We start from the raw sequence: 19623 nt of genomic DNA, 5'->3' as shown, positions 1-19623 counted from the left end.
AAAGTAAAAAAAAAAGCCTCTGATGATCACGCAGCTCAGCTGGGATCTTCAGAGGCTTTTAAAAGCATTTTTTCTACAATCTCCTCGGTGAAGAGGTTGTAAAAAAATGCTTTCAAAAGGCTCTGACGATCCCAGCTGAGTTGCCTGATCGACAGAGGCTTTTTTTCTTTTAAAAGCCTCTGACGATCCAAGCTGAGTTGCCTGATCAGCAGAGGCTTTTAAAAGAAAAAAAGCCTCTGCCAATCAGGCAACTCAGCTGGAATCGTCAGAGCCTTTTGAAAGCATTTTTTTACAACCTCTTCACCGAGGAGATTGTAGAAAAAATGCTTTTAAAAGTAAAAAAAAAAAATGGCCACGCCCACCCAGTCACATTACCCACCACCACCAAGCCACGCCCACAAAACTGGTAGTAACAAATTATAGATTTCACCACTGCCAACGTTTATTCATGTTTCTTAAACCCAGGTCAGGAAGAAGTTCTAAAAATATTAGTTATGATGCCATCATGCAAATCTCAAAATCTGTTGATTGAATACACTTTTAATTCGACCCCAAGATGGAACAAAGGCTGTCTGCTTTTTTTTTTTTAAGTGTTTCATTTCAATTGTCCTCTTCCGCATAGATCCTGAATCCTAGTTAGCATTTCTCAAACCTGAGGATGAAGACAAAGCAGAGAAAAAGTAGGTGGGTTTATAAAACTTTGTGGTGTGGCAGAGCTCAGCAAGAATCAGATAAAAAGTAGCTGAGATTTGACTGCCAAGCACAAGTAGCAGTACATTCAGAACTTCAGTTTGCCCTTATTCCATATGTTCTTTATTCATACTACTCCTTTGTTTATGAATATACCTTCTTATCCAGTAGTTTCAGTGTTTGTGTGGTAGGGAATGATTAACAAGAACATAAAAAAATCAGCAGCAAGATAATTTCCAAAGTGACTTATGGAACAGGTAAAAGGTAAAGGCCAAAGTACAAACTTAATTTAAAGCAAGTATGTAGAGCCCTTGGAATATTGCTGAATGTCAGTTCTTAGCATTTATCACAATGGTGGAGGAGACTGTTGGGATTTGTAGTTGATCTTCAGAATATTGCAAGTTTTCCATCAGTGTTTAAAGAGATAAGTATCCCAATGAATTGTTTTTTGCGCAATTTAGATTACAGCCACAGAGTTCCCAATTTGGACTGGAAATCCAGAAGGGGAACAAAGGTTTTCTACACTCTCGCTATATATCATATTCCTGTGTCCTATTTGAAATTCAGTTCCCTGAGCTGAATTTTATAGAAAAAAGTATCATTTAGCTCTTCTCCCAAGACAAATGTATCCATTTAAAATTACACAATACCAACCTTTTTAAAAAGGGAGTTCTATCTACAGTATGTACTCTTATTTCTTGTGGTAAAATATTTTTGTACGAACATGGATATTACAAAATGAAATAATATACAGCCACTTCCCAACCTACGCAACCTAAGAAAATGTTTCTATTCTATTTTTGCTAAATTGGATATTAATCCAGAGGCCGCACCACATATGCATAATGCAGATGTGGCATAGGTGAGCATAATGCATAAACCTAAAAATGCAACACTTCAACAGCCAACATAATATCCCAAATGCAAATCAAGTGATCTGGCAGACAGCAGGTCTTCTCTTTTTGCTTAGGCAGAACAGAGAAGTACGTCATATTGCTTGGATGTTGATTCACTTATTCTTTTCCATTTAAAAGATGAAATTATATCCCCGAATATGTGAAGCTTAAAAATCAATAGAGATCTGAAGCTTATAACCTCAAAACTCTCCAAGCTCTACATAGGAGGTCTGACCAGAGTTGATCTAGGAGTAAAGTTTCCTTTCAGATATTCCACTGTTAAAGGTAAAGGTTTCCCTGTCAGTCATATCCAACTCTAGGGCATGATGCTCATCTCTGTTTCTTTGCCGAAGAAGCCAGTGTTGTCCAAAGACATTTTCTGTGGTCATGGCTATACACCAAACCTGCACAAACCACTGTTACCTTCCCATCAAAGTGGTGCCTACCTATTAATCTAGTTGCATTTGGCTGCTTTCAAACTGCTAGGTGGGTAAGAGCTGGGGCAAGTAACAGGAGCTCACCCTGTTGTGCAGAGCTTAGATCTCGAACATGGACTGCCAGCTCTCCAGCTGATAAGTTCCGCTGAGCCATTGCACCCCTGATTCCCCAATGTTGGGTAAGTGCAAATCATAGAAAGAAAGGAGCTATGGCACCATGAACATGCCCTTGTCTTCTACACACTTTGATGTTCTCACCCATTCAGGAAAATGCCTGACAAAGAAAAGTGGGGCCTCTTTAGGAGGATTACCCAAAAACTGGGATTCAGCTGTGACAATCTCAGTGATTACATTGTATTTTTACAGACATAGGTCTAAACTGTAATGCTGTTAAAATAAGCTTCAAAAGCAGGGGCGAAATCCAGCAGGTTCTGAAAGGTTCTGGTAGTGGAAATTTTGAGTAGTTTGTGGAACTGGCAAATACCACCTCTGGCTGGCCCCAGAGTGGGGTAGGAATGGAGATTTTGCAATATCCTTCCCCCAGGACAGGGGAGGGAATGGGGATTTTGCAGTATCCTTCCCCTGCCACGCCCACCAAGCCATGCCCACCAAGCCACACCACGCCCACCAAGCCACGCCCACAGAACCGGTAGTAAAAAAATTTGGATTTCACCAAAAAATATACGAAATCTTCAATATGACTATTAATAGAAAATGTTCTTTGTTATGACAAGCTTCCATCGTTTTTTGTAAACAACGAAACCTTTTAAATCTTTAAATGAGCAAAATATTGGATGTAGCAAAATATATAAATAGCAAAATATTAGATATTGCTTTATATTGTGCAGAATTTGGCATTTCTGAATGCAATATTTGACTTTCTTTGGAACATGGTTTTTCTAATTAGTCCCCAATATGCACCATCTGGCTTTGAACTGCATTTTGCACTACTGGATTCCTATGTATTCGACAGATCATTTTTAGATCTGTCTCAAATTCCTACAAATGGAGAGAAAATGACATTTACAGCTCAAGCACATAATATTCTTACCGAGTTCAAGAGGGTTCCTTCCCAATTAACTGCTTAGAAATTGCAGCCTTATGCTATTTTTTAGATAATTATACTGTATATTGCTTTTCCCATTTCACAAAGCAGTTCCTGTCTACTGAATTATTTTTTTTCTCTGCTAAGACTCCAGCTTCTTTTGCCAGAATAATAAAAATTCCCAGTGTCCTTCAGATGCTCTCCCAAAATTGGAAACTCCAGGCTTGTTTGATTATCTATAATTCCTACTCAACATGAGGTCAATGACAGTGTTGTGAGAAGCTGATTTGTTCCTCCCTAGTTGCGATTTCTGTTGCAATGCAATTTGTATAGCAGAAGCACCTATTTTTTTAATTTATTTTTTTTTAATTTTATTATTTTTATTTGTAAAATGTATTTTATTTGCCATCCTACTGCATGGTAGGATGCTAAGCAGCTTACAATATTAAAAGATAAAATTATATGCAGCCCATTCAAATTAAGCCAGACTTCATTCCCAGGGAAACTCTATAGCAGTTTTCTCCAACCTTGTGCCCTTTTGGATACATTGAGCCACAAATCCCATTATTCCACATGTCTAGAGGTATGGCAATCCATAGATTAAAATATCTGCTAATGAGAATTCTAAGCCGTTTTGAAAGCACAATAGATATATGGATTTGAGGGAGGGAGGGAGGCAATTGAGGTAGACCTCAATAGCATAGCATTATATTGGCTTCTGTTATAATATGTGCTATTGTTAGGTTTTAAATTGTTCTTAGCTACCAAGAGTCACAGGATGAGATGGGTAACCATATACATGCTGGTTGCAGAATTCTGGAAGCTGAAGTCTTAAAGTTGCCAAGGTTGGATATTCCAATATACATCTTGTTGTTGTTGTTTTTTAAAAAACCTCCCTTTTTATGATCCTGTAGTCCAGGGGTGGGTTCTACTTACCTTTAATACCGGTTCACATCACATCCGCAGATCACCTGCACATCGCATGTGCAGATCACCTATGATGACGTCCGAGTCAGTGGGCGGAGCCTCCCGCCGGTTTTACTACCATTTTTTGCGAACCGGTCCAAACTGGGGGCAACCCACCACTGCTGTACTCCCTTAACTTGGATTAGGCTCGGAGTGATTGGAATGGAGCTGAGAGTTTACTGGCCCAATGCCCTTCCTGATGCCTATGTGAGGAGATATTTTTTCTTTGCACCCTGGGAAAGATACAACTCCCGCTACCTAAGATTGAACTCTCAACCTTCTGAGTGGGAGGTGAGCATCTTCACCACTAGGCCACCAAGCCGCTCAATATACATTTCTAAATATATTAAAGCAGATACATTAAATAAATATATTTATTTAAAAGACAATGAATATACTCTTTTAAATAAATAAAAATTTGGGGCTGCTTTCAGATGGCGCTATTTCTATTTCTCTCCAAGAGAAGATTGCTCTGTTCTTCAGTTTGCACCTCTTGACCTTAACATGCTGAGAACAGGCTGGGGAAACCAAGAAGGCACCAGGGCTCCTCTGACAGACAAAAAAGTGGACATTTATTCAGTGCCCTGAACTCTGGCAAGTTTTTTTTTTTAAAGAACAGAAATTTCTGTCTTACCTGCTTTACAGAAAAAGGAAAATGATTAGGATTGTATAGCACTTCAGGATTCAATGAGGAAAAAGTGGTTTAGAGTAGGGAGAATTGGCCATAGGTCTCTACAGCAGGGCTCTCCAGACTTGGCAACTTTAAGACTTGTGGACTTCAACTCCCAGAGTTCCTCAGCCAGCCTCTACAGGATCCATTGCCTTTCTAATAATTTATTACCTGCATTAAGCTATTAGTGTCCTAATACAGCGGTCCACAACATTCTGGGCACCAGGGACCAGTTTCATGGAAGACAATTTTTCCACAAGTTGGGGAATGGGGGGAAAATGCAACCTAAATCCTGTGCATGGCCCAGGAATTGGGGACCCCTGTCCTAATAAATTTATTTATTTTATTTTATTTTAATTTGATTTATATGCCGCCCTTCTCCAGAGACTCAGGGCGGCTTATAGTGCGTTAAGCATTAGCCTTCATACTTTTATATATTTATACAAAGTCAGCTTATTGCCCCCACAAACTGGGTCCTCAATTTACCTACCTTAGAAAGGATGGAAGGCTGAGTCAACCTTGAGCCTGGCGAGATTCGATCTTACTTTAATTGCAGACAGCTGGTGTTAAATTACAGTGCTTCTGTCTGTTGAGCTAAACCAGGCTCCTAATAGACAGCTAATTGTCCTTAGCTATGCAAATGTTGAAGAATTTAGCTTTAGCCTTGAGAAAGAAAAGAGGGAAATAGTTGCTTAGCCTTGGGAAAATACAAAGTGTGAGAACAGCCCCAGTTTGACTGTGTTGTTCTTAAAATGGGCAGCAAAGATTTTAAAGTAGCTTTCACGATTCAATTAATATACCCAGAAGCAATCAAACAGCATTCCTGCAATCTCTGCCCTGCCTGCTGCTTGACCTTGTCCACCTTAAAAGGCTGCCAACAAATGTCATTGTCATGACTATAATATTTTGATTTTTCAATACATAATACTTACAGTGAGAGAGAATTATAGAAAACAGATCAAATCTTCCTTGAGTAGAGTTGAGCCCCAATCCCAAGGAAACCCCCAAATATTTTTTCCCAACGACAATATGGAAATTGTTGAATATTCTTTTTTCATCTAGTCTAACTCTAACCCATCTCAGCAAGATTAAGCCTCTTTTGCTTTTCAAAATTAGCCAGCTTTGGCTCAGGGAGCATATATATATGCTCCAAAAAAGTATAGGTTTTTAATTAATATTTTAAATATTTGTTTTGGCATTATTTACTTTTGACTTTGGTGTTTTTATTTGGAGATGATATGAAGAATAGGTCCCCGTGAGGTGGTTCTTTTGGATAATCAACACAAAGGCTATTGTCGCCTTCCTTATGTTTCCAGAAATGTTCTTATTACAGATAGTCATAGACTTATACCCATCTGTTTGAAGTTACGATGACACTGAAAAAGTGACTTACAAACAGTCGTGACACGTATGGCCATTGCAACATCCTCATGGTCACATGATCAAAATCTGGGTGCTTGGCAACTGGCATGTATTTACAATAGTTGTGCCATCCCAAGGTCATGAGATCATCATTTGCGACTTCCAACAAGCAAAGTCAATGAGGGAAGCTCAATTTGCTTAATGACCGCACGATTCCCTTAACAACTGTCATGATTTGCTTACAAATATGGCCAAAAGAAATTTATAAAGTCAGATATGAAACACTGAATAACTGCCTTGCTTAGCAACTGAAATTCTGGTCCCAATTGAAGTCAGAAGTCGAGGATTAACAAATTACTTATTTCTGAACTTAACACTCATGGTAAAGATATGTTACATGGAATACTGTATTTGACACCTGAGTGCTTTTATACTTCCTACAGAATTTTATGAAAATTGCATGAGCTGTAGCAGTCTTTAGCCACTTTAAACTTTGTTACTGTCAGCTGTTGCTGTCAGCTGTTGTTCTGACTGTGCACAGCTTTTGGGTGGGGGGAGAAGGTGGGTTATCAGCTGCTGGCTGGCAGAAGGCTGTCAGATAATTAGAAAACAACTGACGTAGATGACATGTTTCTGTGACCAAATGCTGAGCCTCTTCAGATCTTGATCACAAAACGACATTGCTAAGAAATCCCAAAACATAATTCCCCCATCCGCTTAGTCATTTTAGAAGGGACAATTCATAGATAGATGATAATGATGTTGAACATAAATAGATAGCAGATAGATAGATAGATAGATAGATAGATAGATAGATAGATAGATAGATATGGATGAATGGATGGATGGATGGATGGATGGATGGAGATAGATGATAGAGAAATAGATAGTTAGACAGACAGACAGATAGATACCAATTCATAGATAGATAGATGATGGTGGTAAATAGATAAATAGATGATAGATGATAGATAGGTAGGTAGATAGATAGATACACAGACAGACAGATAGATAGAAAGGTGGGTGGATGGATAGGTAGATGATAGAGAATTAGATAAATAGATAGACAGGCAGAGAGACAGATATCAATAGCATTTAGACTTATATACCGCTTTACAGTGCTTTACAGCACTGGATGGATGGGTGGATGGATGGAGATAGATGATAGAGAAATAGCTAGACAGACAGACAGATAGATAGATAACAATTCATAGATAGATGAAGATGATGAAGATAGATAGATAGATAGATAGATAGATAGATAGATAGATGATGGATGAATGGATGGATGGAGTGGTAGATGATAAAGAATTAGATAAATAGATAGACAGGCAGAGAGACAGATACCAATAGCACTTAAACTTATACTCCCCAGGGGGAGGGCCTTCTCTGTGGGAGCACCTGCCCTCTGGAATGAGCTACCTCCCGGAATACGGCTGATTCCGGATCTCCGCTCTTTCCGTAAGGCCCTGAAGACGTTTTTATTTCAGCAAGCCAGCCTGGCCTGAATAGGTTTTAAGGGCTTTTTAATTGTATTGCTAGGGGTTTTAAATTGGGGTGGCCATTTAATTTAATTTATTCTTAATTATTTTAACTTTTATATTGCATGTTATTTTAATTCTCGGCTGTTCACTGCCCTGAGTCCCTTCGGGGAGAAGGGTGGGATATAAATTTAATAAATAAATAAAAATAAATGAATATACCACTTTACAGTGCTTTACAGGCCTCTCTCAGTTATTTACAGAGTCAGCATATTACCCACAACAACTGGGTCCTCATTTTACTGACCTCGGAAGGATGGAAGGCTGAGTTAACCTTCAGCCAGTGAGAATTGAACTGCTGGCAGCCGATAATTAAGTTACACTCTTAAATTTTATCTTTGGAACCTTTTCTGAAGTCTCCTAATGGGAGCCTGTAAGGTTTAGCTCTTTTGAAGAGGAGTTAAAAATATAGTAATTGTGAGGTCCATTTTGCATGTGCTCCTCAGAGCTCAAAGTAAAAGTAGATAAAATCGTTTCTGAGTTGAGCTTGACTTTGGGACCTTTATTTTGAGGATAAAAGTGAAAATAGCTTTTGTGATACATGAAGAATACATCACTTGAAATGGCCAGCTATTTTATTGTATGCACGTTTTTATGCTGCATACCCTTGGAAATGAGAGAGAGGGAGAAAGAGTTGACATCAGCTATGATTTTAAAAATAACCAGCATTTGAGTAGAATGTTTTTCTTGCTTCTTATTTGTTCCATCTACTTCTACAAAGTCATAGATCTGGGAAGGAAAACCCCTTTATTATTCTTACTGGTTCATTTTTAATTTAATTTATTTCTTATTTGGTTTACATACTGCATTTTGTTTTATGTCCTGGAGAAAATCTATCCATGGGATCACTAAGAATCAATACCAACTTGATGGCACATAACAAACTCTCAATACAAGTAACCTTACCTTGATGTGTAATTGATTCCTGATCTGGTCTATCTGGTAGAGCTGACAGTTGGTCTTGATCTGAATTGGAAATGGGATTGGATATGCAGCTCCTCTTTCATTCATCTCCATGCAGTTAGATATATATATGGTATATGCACTGCTTCAAAGATGCATATCCAGGACTCAAATAAAGCAGGATTCCAGATTATGCCAACAACTATTCTAGCTGTTCTTCATATCTTCCACGTGGAGGCTAGTAGATAGCAATGAGGCTGCATGGAAAATCCTGTTTTCTCTTCATTCTCTGTGTATGAATGGGATTAAGGGGGAGGGGGAACCCTCTGGGTTACAGTGTGGTCAATGGTGATAGCTGCCATTTCTCAAAAAAACAATCTTGCTAGACCAATCTCTCTCTTTTTTTTAGTGAATTATAGGAGCGTTGTTATTTTCTAGCGTAACCTTTTAAGAAGCAAACATATATAAATGTATGCTTCCTCCAGTCTCTTGGCCAGCATGCTAGCTTTCAAATTGGTATGTAGAGTGAAACTTAGGGCATTTCCAAACCAAACCAAACCCTATGATGCCTGCGTTTGATGAGCTCACTTTTTTATTTGCTCATGGCTGGTAGTGTTGAAAGAAAGATTTGAAGTGTGTGTTTGTGTGTGTGTATACACACACACACATACACATATATACTGTATACTGTATAGACATGAAGGTAATTTGACTTTTTTATGAGTTACATGGGATCTACAGTCACACACACACACACACAGAGGCAGAGAGACAGAGAGAGAAACAGAGAGACAGAGAGAGACAGAGACAGAGAGTGACAGAGAGAATAGTTGCTTACATTCCTACATTTCTCAGTCGCCCACATGGATTAGGACAATCCGGATTATTTTGTGTCTGCCTCTGTATTCTCTCTTTGTGGAAGTGGTGATAGTGGAGAGGAAGAAAAATTCAGAATATGAATCCAGACATTTTTGTTAATGGAAGTTACTAACACTGCCATTTTTAAAATTACCGACCCAGACCTTCATACTTTACACCTTTACCTTTCATCAGTAAAGTTACATCAAAGAGCATAATGCATGACTACATATTAGGCACATATTGTTTTATATCTGCATTAATGGAAACTTAAGTGACTTGTAGATTTAAAATCCTAGCTTGCATAGGATTTTTTTAAGCATAGTTGGGATAAAACTGAGATTTGATATATTTGTGGCATTCCAGGCACAAAGTGCCAACACTGACCACTACTGTTCTTAGAGAAGGGGGAGGGCCTTCTCTGTGGGGGCACCCACCCTCTGGAATCAGCTCCCCCCAGAGATAAGGAGAATCCAAGACCTCAGTGCCTTCCGTCGCGCCCTTAAAACCCACTTATTTAAACAAGCCGGGCTGGCTTAAGATGAAATTTTTAACTGTTTTTAAATGTTTTAAACGTTTTTAATTGGTAAATGAGTTTTAATTGGGCCAAATTTATATATCTTTTAATTGTTTTTAATATTTGTTCTGCATGTTTTTTTTAATCTGGCTGTACACCGCCCTGAGTCCTTAGGGAGAAGGGCGGTATAGAAATCCAATATAAAATAAAATAAAAATAAATAAATCATTAGCAAAGAAAATTGTGTGCAACATGGGTCCAAATAGGGACTCATAGTCTATATAGACATATAGACTATAAACACAGTCTATATGTCTCCTCTGACAAATGTTATCCAAATGCCTCAATTAGGCAACACCATGATGAATGGCAGAAGATATTATCTACAGGTTATTTGGTAAACAACCAGGTTACTAAGGATGATTACAAATGGAAAATAAAAAGAACATACATTAAGAAGGTGAAAGAGGTATATATTTGTGTGTTTGTGAAGTAAAGATAAAGAGGGAAAAGCTAACAGAGATGAAGGAATGTGTTCAGTTTTCGTGAAGTGGAATACGTGCCAAGAACTGAACATTTCTTCATGAGAAAAATAGGTGACATATATGTCACAAAGTATGAGATTATGATTTCTAAATTAGTGTGGACATGTATGAAAGTAAGAATTAATAGGTTGTTGATAATAGCATGTTACTGTCCAGGGAATAGTGGTAATGAAAGAATCAGGGATAGGTTTTGAATGAATATGATTCACTCAAAGCAAGTTATTCTTTGAATGAATGGATGGATGAGAATGAAATGAGAGTACAGAGAAAGTCAATGAATCACTTGGGAGACTCAAGAATGAAAGAAAATGGGGACTGTTGTGACTACTCTTAACTTCTTAGAAAAGGTTTGTTGCTTGCTTGTTTTTAGTATGTGGTTTCAGTTCAAGTCTGTTACCACATGCATGACAAAGTGAATGTAACTGACTCATTTGGTGCTTGTAATGAAAGACTGAAAAAAAATAGTAATGAATTCAAGGGACATAAAAGGCTGATTATGAGACATATGATGTGTTTGGTAGGGTCATGAGGGAATCTTGGGGGGAAATAGTATGGAGGACAGAAAAGGAAAGAAATGAAAGAAACTTCAGTAAAGGAAATTGACAGTGGGGAAAAATACAAGCTGTGTGTGAAAATGTATTAATACACAGTCACCCTTATTAAATATAATGAAATATGTGAATAAATATATGAAAAGTGGGCACAAGGAAGGATGATACAGAAGCTGCTGAGGATTAAAATAATTAATGTTACAAAGTGCCAATGATGTTACAGTAGTGTGAAATAAGAGAACAAAGGCTTTGTGGGATGATGAACTGAAAAAAATTGTGGATGAAAAAGTGTATATAAATAAGAAATTATCTAATATGTACATAGAGAAAACAAGGTAATCAAAGGAATGGTTAAGGAATAGTTAAGATTGCAAGAGGCATTTTATTTATGAAACTAAAAAAAGAATGCTCTGAAGTAAGTGAAGAGGGCAAAATCAAAAGCCTCTAGCAGAGTGAATGGATTAAGAATAAAAAGGATGAGAAGCTGTGGGAAGTGATTGAACTGAGATAGTGCTGAAGAATGAAACTAAAAAGAATGCAATGGATCTTATTATTTAGGAAACAAAAAAAAGATAAAAAGGAAGGTAATGCATGCTGAGACAATGTTGAAAACTAATAAAATTTCAGATGTTGATTCTGTCACCAGAGAAATCTTGAAATATGGAGGCGGTTTGCTCAGGAATAGCTGGGCGACTTGTTTAAATGCTTATGCGAATGTGCCTGGTTTTTAGAACAATGCCAAAATTGTTCCTCTGTACAAAGTGAAGGGTAGCAACAGTGAATGCAAACGCCAGGATTCATTTGTGTGGTATATCTGGAGCGGTCTCAACACAACACTCTTTTGAAGAAGATGAAAAGTGACAATGAGTGAAATTTGGGAAGTGCACTGACCAGATTTTCATTCTCCAGGAAGTCCCTGAGAAACATAAGAACTGTGGGGAAAAAATCAGAAATATGAGAAAGTTTACTGCATGTTACAGAAAGCTTGTGGGGAAGGAAACTGGTGAAGCAGGGAGCTGTGGTTTTCTAATAAAAATGATAATGTCAAACAAATACCAGCTGATCTGAAGAGAACCAAAAAGATTTGTTCACTTGGAAAGTGAAAGGATTAAAAAATCCTTTAACCCTTCACTTAGCTATAGATTCTGACTGCTGTAGTTGATTTCACTCTTTGATTGCAATAAAATATTTATACTAGCCCACAGTCAGAGAGCATACTGCCGAGTAAGGCAATTGCAGAATAAGAAAGTCTGGAGAATCTAGATTTACAGCTGTGCTGCATTGAAGCGTGACAAAATGTTTTATAAAGTGATTAGGCTTCAATTACGGAACATTTTGCACAAATGTTGACTTGAAGATTTGTTGCTGAGTGTGATAAGAGCAGTATATGATAGAATGAGAATAAATTAAATGCTTAGAGAACAGTTCAACAATGAGTCAGAATTTAAGAATGTTATTTGTGTCCTCTTGGCTATTTAATGTATTTATGGAAAAATACCCAAAGAATGCTTGTGGTAACCTTAGAGGGATCATGGTCGGAGGTGTAATATATGAAATTCTCTTTGCAAATAATGCACTATTGTTGGTGAGAATTCAAATGATTTGGAGCAAGGGTGAAAATTAATGTATAAAAGATCAAAGAACTTATATTTGATAGAGAAAACGAAGAAGAGATATGTCGCAACTTTGTAAATTGCCTGCTTCTTTCTTTTCTTGTTTGTTCACAGACTCAACAAGCTAGATTTATGTTATTTAATTTATTTCCTGACTCCAACAACGGGCTTCAATCCAGCCCCTTCAAATCTATTATCATCACTGTAGTCTGTAGATCATGTGACTTGCCATATGGTAAAGTATGGAAAGCGCATCATAGCGCATCTATATTATTGCTAGTGTAGAGTCTTGAAAATAAAGGTTTGTTGAAAAAATATTGTGGTTGGAAAACCAACCTTTGTGGTAACGTAAAAAGGAATTTCATATGCGTGTAGGTCTATTGTCATAGATGTCAAGAAAATTAAACAATGTGACCTCCTTTTCCCATTTGTCCCCCTTTCCAAGTGTTTGGATCTTCAGGTATCTATTAACCCTATGTGTAAAAAAGAGCATAAAAGGGAAATTCTTCTTGCCCCAATTAAAAGTAATTATAATAATACATGCTGTTCCCCCAAATATAGCTTGGGTAGGAAAAGCCTAACTAAATAGGAAGGTTTTCAATATCTACTTGAGGGCAGAACAGGGGAGATAAACTTGCCTTGTGGTCAGAGAGTTTCAGAATGTGGGAGTATCACAGAGAAGGCCTGTTTTTACTCTTGGCTGTTTGCACATGGACAAGGGGCATGATGGCTCAGTGGTTAAAGACACTGATTTTGTCAGCTGGAAAGCTGACAGTCTGGGTTTGAGACCCGAGCTCTGCATGATGGGGTGAGCTCCCATTACTCACCCCAGTTCCTGCCTCTTAGCAGTTCGAAAACATGCAAATGCAAGTAGATAAATAGGTACCACTTCGGTGGGAAGGTAACAGCATTCCGTGTGCCTTGACATAAACTCATGCTGGCCACATGACCATGGAAGTGTTTTTGGACAACAATGGCTCCCTCAGCTAAGGAACGGAGATCAGAAGTGCTCCCTAGAGTACGACAGGGGAAACCTTTACCTTATGTGAAGATGGAAGGCACGGAAGTAACTTGCAAAGGAACTATGAAACATTTTTCTTTGGTGCATTTCCATCTATAAATCAGTGGTGAAATCCAAATTCCTTTACTACCGGTTCTGTGGGCATGGCTTGGTGGGCGTGGTGTGGCTTGGTGGGTATGGCAGGAGAAGTATACTGCAAAATCCCCATTCCCTCCCCACTCCTGGGGGAAGGATATTGCAAAATCTCCATTCCCACCCCACTCTGTGGCCGCCAGAGGTGGTATATGCCAGTTCTCCAAACTACTCAAAATTTCCACTATTGGTTCTCCATAACCTGTCAGAACCTGCTGGATTTCACCCCTGCTATAAATATATCAATTATATTGGAATATCAAGTCTTATGACAATTCATTGCCATTGAGAATACCAACAAACCACTTGGATGTTCTTCTGATATTAACTTCACAGATGGGTTTCTTTTTATTGATTTAAGTTTGGAGAATGGCCTCTTTACAAGTGCAGCTGTCCCTGTCATAGAGATGATAAAAGATAAGCAGGCATGCAATGCAGACTTCGGCAAAATTTGATAATAAATTACAGTTCCCTATCACAATAAGTGGGTAACTTCCATTATTGTTCATTTTTATCACTAGATTTCTGTTACAATAAAATGCTCACAAAGCCATTCTGGCAAGTCGCTATTATATTTCTTGACCAGAAGTTCTCTAGATGCCTACAATTCTTTACAGTTGCTGACATCTTGTAAATTATTGAGTGAGGTCTGGAGCTGCTCTACAGCTTTGTTTAAGTCAGTTTTGGAGTAACTAACAATGTTGAATTGCAGGTGTTGGGCTCCAAGATGTTTGTGAGGAAATATAGTTAAAAAGAAAGAAAGGGGGGGTGGATTTCGTTATTCGATATTTCAGAGCTCTAACTTCTGATAAATCTTTTCTTCTTTCCAAGATGAATGACTTCTTCGGCACCTTGTGGATATCTCTGAAGTGGAAATGAATTGGCCTTAGAAACCTGTGAGATCATTTTGTTGCACCTACATACAGAACTTTACATTTGGGCTAAGAGACCGTACATAAGGAGAAGTGATGCCATTTTTTGATACTCTGTGAAGGATAAAATCATTCTATAACTCCAGGGAATATTTACATATCTGGAACAACTGGCATAGCATTATTAGAGCTGTGAGCAACCTCATGAAAATACATAGTCCTTGGTTGTTACACTTTACCTTGGACACCAGTATACTGTACAATTCAGCCATTGTTGCAGCTTCAGCAGAGAGTCTGGGATTAGCCATTTTGACATGGCTGGTCTAGATTCTGAGCCAGTATATCCTGTGAGGTGGGCATCTAATATCACTTTTTAAGTGAAGCCAGCCATGTATATCAATCACTCACCAATTTGCTTTGTCCATAATTGGAAAAGCCAAATACCTTGGAAAAGAATTTGCCTAAAGTTGGGGAGTAACAGAGATATTCTTGGTGGACTTTCACGTCATCTGTGCTTATGGTTGTATAATAAGATTTTCAAAAGCTTATCAATATCCTTTGGAAATGAACCAGATGGCTGACCTTTAAACTATTATTTCAAATAATAAAATACCTTTTACCAGTCTTCAGGTTTTCAGTAAAATGAACTCTGTCAGTGGAAGAAACAACAACAAAAGGCCAAAATGTCATAAGAATTGCTGTCTTAGGTCCTTCACTGAATGAAACATTCTCTGTTTTGATGAATAATTGTGTGCGCATTCAACTGGTCTCTGTGACTCCTTCTTTGATCTGTAGGAAGTCTAGACAAGACAAGGTCAACTTCCTTTGGGCTGTGTGCTTCATTTTCTTCCTGATCGCCACATGTTACTATCTTTGTGCGTAGTGCTATTACAGCTTTAAGAAATGGGGAGCAATCTCTTCCTGTACTGGAGACTTCTGGCCTATATTGTCTAATAATAATTGCTCTAATAGTAATTGCTAACTACCTAACTGAGTTAAGTAGTTAGTTGTTGACCTGCCTGTAGCTGAGTGTCAAGATGTCTTCAGGGTTTGATCAAAAGAGTCAAGATGGCTACTCCAATGTGTAATTGAAGTTCCACCTGTTTTTTTATGTGTGTTGCTAATCTGGAACCAGGGGAAAACAGTGCAGGTGGGATGAGAAATTCACTTTACCTGACTGTAATAAAAGCACATCGACATGAAGGTAGAACAAAAATACTACAAATTCTTTTTGCTTCCTTTTCCTGTGCTTTTCTTAGCTTTTGCTTATTTGCATCAATGTAAATTTTTACACTTCTTGTCATGCTACTTGACATTTTCTTTTAAGCTTAGCTCATTTGTGTCTCCTCAGTTCTGGTTTTGTTTTTAACTTTGAGGTGTGGGTGTGGAATTCAAATTTCAGAACTGTGAAGGAGGTTCAATTGTGTTACTGTGCCCCAGTATTCAGAGCACAGCTAATACTTTAATGCATTGTGCAATTCCAGCTAACTGTGAGACTATTCAACAAATCATGCCTTAATATGACATGGGAATCCACCGTTATTTTTAGGACCTACCCTTGTCATTTCTACTAGATGCAGTTAAAATGATCAGAAGGTAGGGAAACAGTAAAATTCATTTGATAAAAGATGGCACAGCAACAGTTTTTATTCTTTCAAACTCTACTGAAATTGGAAAGAGATTAGACGAAGGGCTTGAGATTCTATCTCTGTTTCCTCATAATAGCTCATGAAAAACTGTACAGAATGGAACCAAATTTGAAATGGTGGGAGGAGCTGGCAAAAGAAAGATTGAAAATAAACCAGAACCAATTGAGGACTGAGATGAAATCCTTCATGCATTGCCTATGGGAGAAGCAGTGGGTGGCCACTTGGAATGCCAGCAATAGCACTGTTCTGTCCCCTCCCACGAGTGGCCTTGCAGAGGCTCAAATAGCCCGGCAGTAACAAACGCAGGCTAGAGAGACTGAAGCTGGCCCTTTAATAAATAGTTCTCTTCCAAAGCATATATCAGTCCAATAGTTACCGGGCAATGTTCCAAAGGTCTTGGCAAACAGGCAGCAGGCTAATGCAGGAATGCAGACTCTTGTCAAAAACTCCAAACCAACAGTTGTAACTCCACTGCATCCAAAACGCCAACAAATTGTTCACCATGCCTTTCCAGCCCAGTCACACCCCTTTTATACTTTGTAGGGTGTGGCCCTATGTCTCCTGAGCACACCTCTTAGGACGTGGCAATAACTGTTCTCTACGACATCTCCTACGTCTCTCGCTTGCATCCAATAGGGGCTCCCCCTCGTCATACCGGCCTCTGTTTCCTCCTCAATTTGGCTGGGGTCCATAGGCACGTCAGCAACTGTTAGTTCTTGCTGACTCACCAGTGAAGACGGCCCCTCTGGCACATAGCTTGTGACACCTTCCTCCTCCTCCATATCATCCTCCAAATCAGCATGTGAAGATAAATCAGCCTCCAGGGCCAGGGTCACAACAAGCACTTAGACTTACATACCGCTTCACAGTGCTTTACAGCCCTCTCTAAGTAGTTTTTATAGAGTTAGTATTTTGCCCCCAACAATCTGGGTCTTTATTTTACTGACCTCGGAAAGATGGAAGACTGAGCTGGTCAGGATCAAACTGATGGTAGTTGGCAGAGTAAGCCTGCAATACTGCATTCTATTCACTGCGCCACCACGGCTCTGGTGCCAGCTTCTCGATTTAAACCCCTTGTCCCCATTCGTCATTTGATCCAGTGTTGAGCATATGCAGCCTGTGTTTTTCAATGTGCACATAGACAAAAACATTTGGTATATATAACAGGTATATATATAACAGGTATATATATATAAAAGCAAAAACCACTCATGCCGTAATCATGAAATCTCCAGAACCATAAAGCCTACAAACTTGAAATTTGCCACGTATGTTCCTCTTGGCTTCTAAGTGCTCACTAAGAAAGGATTTTTCGAAATGACCATCAGAGCATTAGTATTTCCTATATTATTATTAACACACTCTGCTCAATATGCATACTCATGTATAAGCAGTCCACTTTTCTATTGGCCTATCCACCTCTCTTTGTAGCAAGCGTCACTGACTAACTGAATGCATCCTGTCAGGCATGGTTTTTGCCTTATGAGAGGTTTGATTAATTGTTTTGCAGTTTGCCTGCCCCAATGAAAAGAAAAAGATTATGACAGATTTCTCCAGTTGTAATAGATAAACAAAGAGTTATACTCAGCTAACTTTAATGAGGTCTGCTTTGTATCCCGGAGCTGCCCAGATGACTTTTTTCAAAAACTAATTTGACAGGTTCAAACTGTATTCCTAGTGCACCGAGAAAGCCGTTAGTATTACACACTCGGCAGACACTCTTGTCCTTCAAAACAAAATCAACACTTCTTCAGGTGTGATAGGTTGTCATCCTGATCCTAAGAAAGGATGAACAAAAGGTTAAGGAAAGAGAAGTTCAGTAAAAATTACTCAGTCCTAGGAAAAGAGAACACATGAGGAAAAAAAAACACCTCAGAATAATCCAGTCTTGATTTGTTTGATATAAGGTAAAGAAAAACTGACAAGCTTTAAAGGTTCTGTTGTGATACATTGCAACATGAAGAGCATTCTTATAGGCCATCCCAATAGGACCCATTTTTTTGGGTCCAAATGAAATGCTGACTCTTGCCTTATTCACTTGCCTTGTGGGGAAAAAAACATTCAAACCAAAACATAAAACAATGATAAAAAAGAGAGCACCTCATGCTGGCCTCTAGGTGAAATATCTACAGCAGTGGTGGATTGCTAGCGTTTCGTCCCGGATCGAGCGAACTGTGAGCAGCGGTGGAGGCTCCGCCCACCCGGACCTCTCTGTGCATGCGCAGAAGCGTCATGCGTACGAGTGTCCTCAAGCAAACCGGTAGCAACAGGATTTGAAACCCACTATTGATTTACAGGTAGTCCTCAACTTACAACAGTTTGTTTAGTGACCATTCAAAGTGCAACATCGCTCAAAAAGTGACTTATGACTGTTTTTCACACTTACAACTGTTACAGCATCCTTATCAAAATTCAGATGCTTGGCAACTGACTCATATTTATGACTATTGTAGTGTCTTGGTGTCATGTGATTGATCAGATTTTGCAACCTTCCATTAACAAGCAAAGTCAATGGGGAAGCCAGATTCACTTAACAACCGTATTACTAATTCAACAGGTGTAGTGATTCACTTAACAACTGCGGCAAGAAAGGTTGTAAAATGGGGCAAAACTCACTTAACAAATGTCTCACATTAACAATGGATATTTTGGGCTCAGTTGTAGTCATAAATCAAATGAATACATGTATTTACAATCAAGAAAATCCAGTAGTAATTTACATAATATAGTTGTGATTTCAGCTTGGATGTCAACCAGCCTTAGGCACTTGGAATTGGGAAGAAACGTGTAGAGCAGGATAAGGTACAAGTCACTGATGAACAAAGACATTAATCAAGTGTCATAATGTACTTTTATGTTGCTTCTCATTTAAAGAATTAGCAAAATAGAATGTGAGTGAACAGGAGAGAAAGAGTTGGTTTATTTTTAATTTGATGGAGATGGACATTTAATTTCTACTGTTTCCAAGTTGATTTATAGCTGCGCTGACATTACGAAGGCCAATGCAGTGACTTTTAAAATTTGTTGCTGGCAAATAATCTTGTTTAGATCCAAAAGTACTTACAGTAAATGCAGTTTAGATTGTGCTAACATGATATCACTGTTGATAATGTGATGTGGTACATCATAGTCCTTTTCAGGCATATTCACTTACTTACTTACTTACTTACTTACTTACTTACTTACTTATTTATTTATTTATTTATTTATTTATTAGTCCAATTTATATGCCACCCTTCTCTGTAGACTCAGGGCGGCTTACAATGCATTATATCAATAGCCTGCATACTTTTTTGTATATACCTGCTTATTAGGGCTTTCGGGCCCCCCTAAGCCATGTTGTTCTATACAAAGT

At 38.4% G+C, this 19623-nt stretch overlaps 1 long non-coding RNA gene across 1 annotated transcript; it reads right to left on the bottom strand.

Annotated features, from left to right (window-relative positions):
* Positions 1 to 426: 426 nt before the first annotated feature.
* On the bottom strand, positions 427 to 18040 carry LOC117672341 (uncharacterized). The gene is made up of 3 exons (XR_004593179.3): positions 17862 to 18040; positions 17216 to 17385; positions 427 to 652 (listed from the first exon to the last, which is right to left on the bottom strand). It is a non-coding gene; the product is annotated as an uncharacterized LOC117672341 (long non-coding RNA).
* Positions 18041 to 19623: the final 1583 nt, after the last annotated feature.

Source organism: Pantherophis guttatus, chromosome 3 (genome assembly GCF_059756535.1).
Source record: "Pantherophis guttatus breed Tessera chromosome 3, ASM5975653v1, whole genome shotgun sequence".
NCBI classification, from domain to species: Eukaryota; Metazoa; Chordata; class Lepidosauria; order Squamata; family Colubridae; genus Pantherophis; species Pantherophis guttatus.
This window is presented reverse-complemented; position numbering and strand designations above follow the sequence as displayed.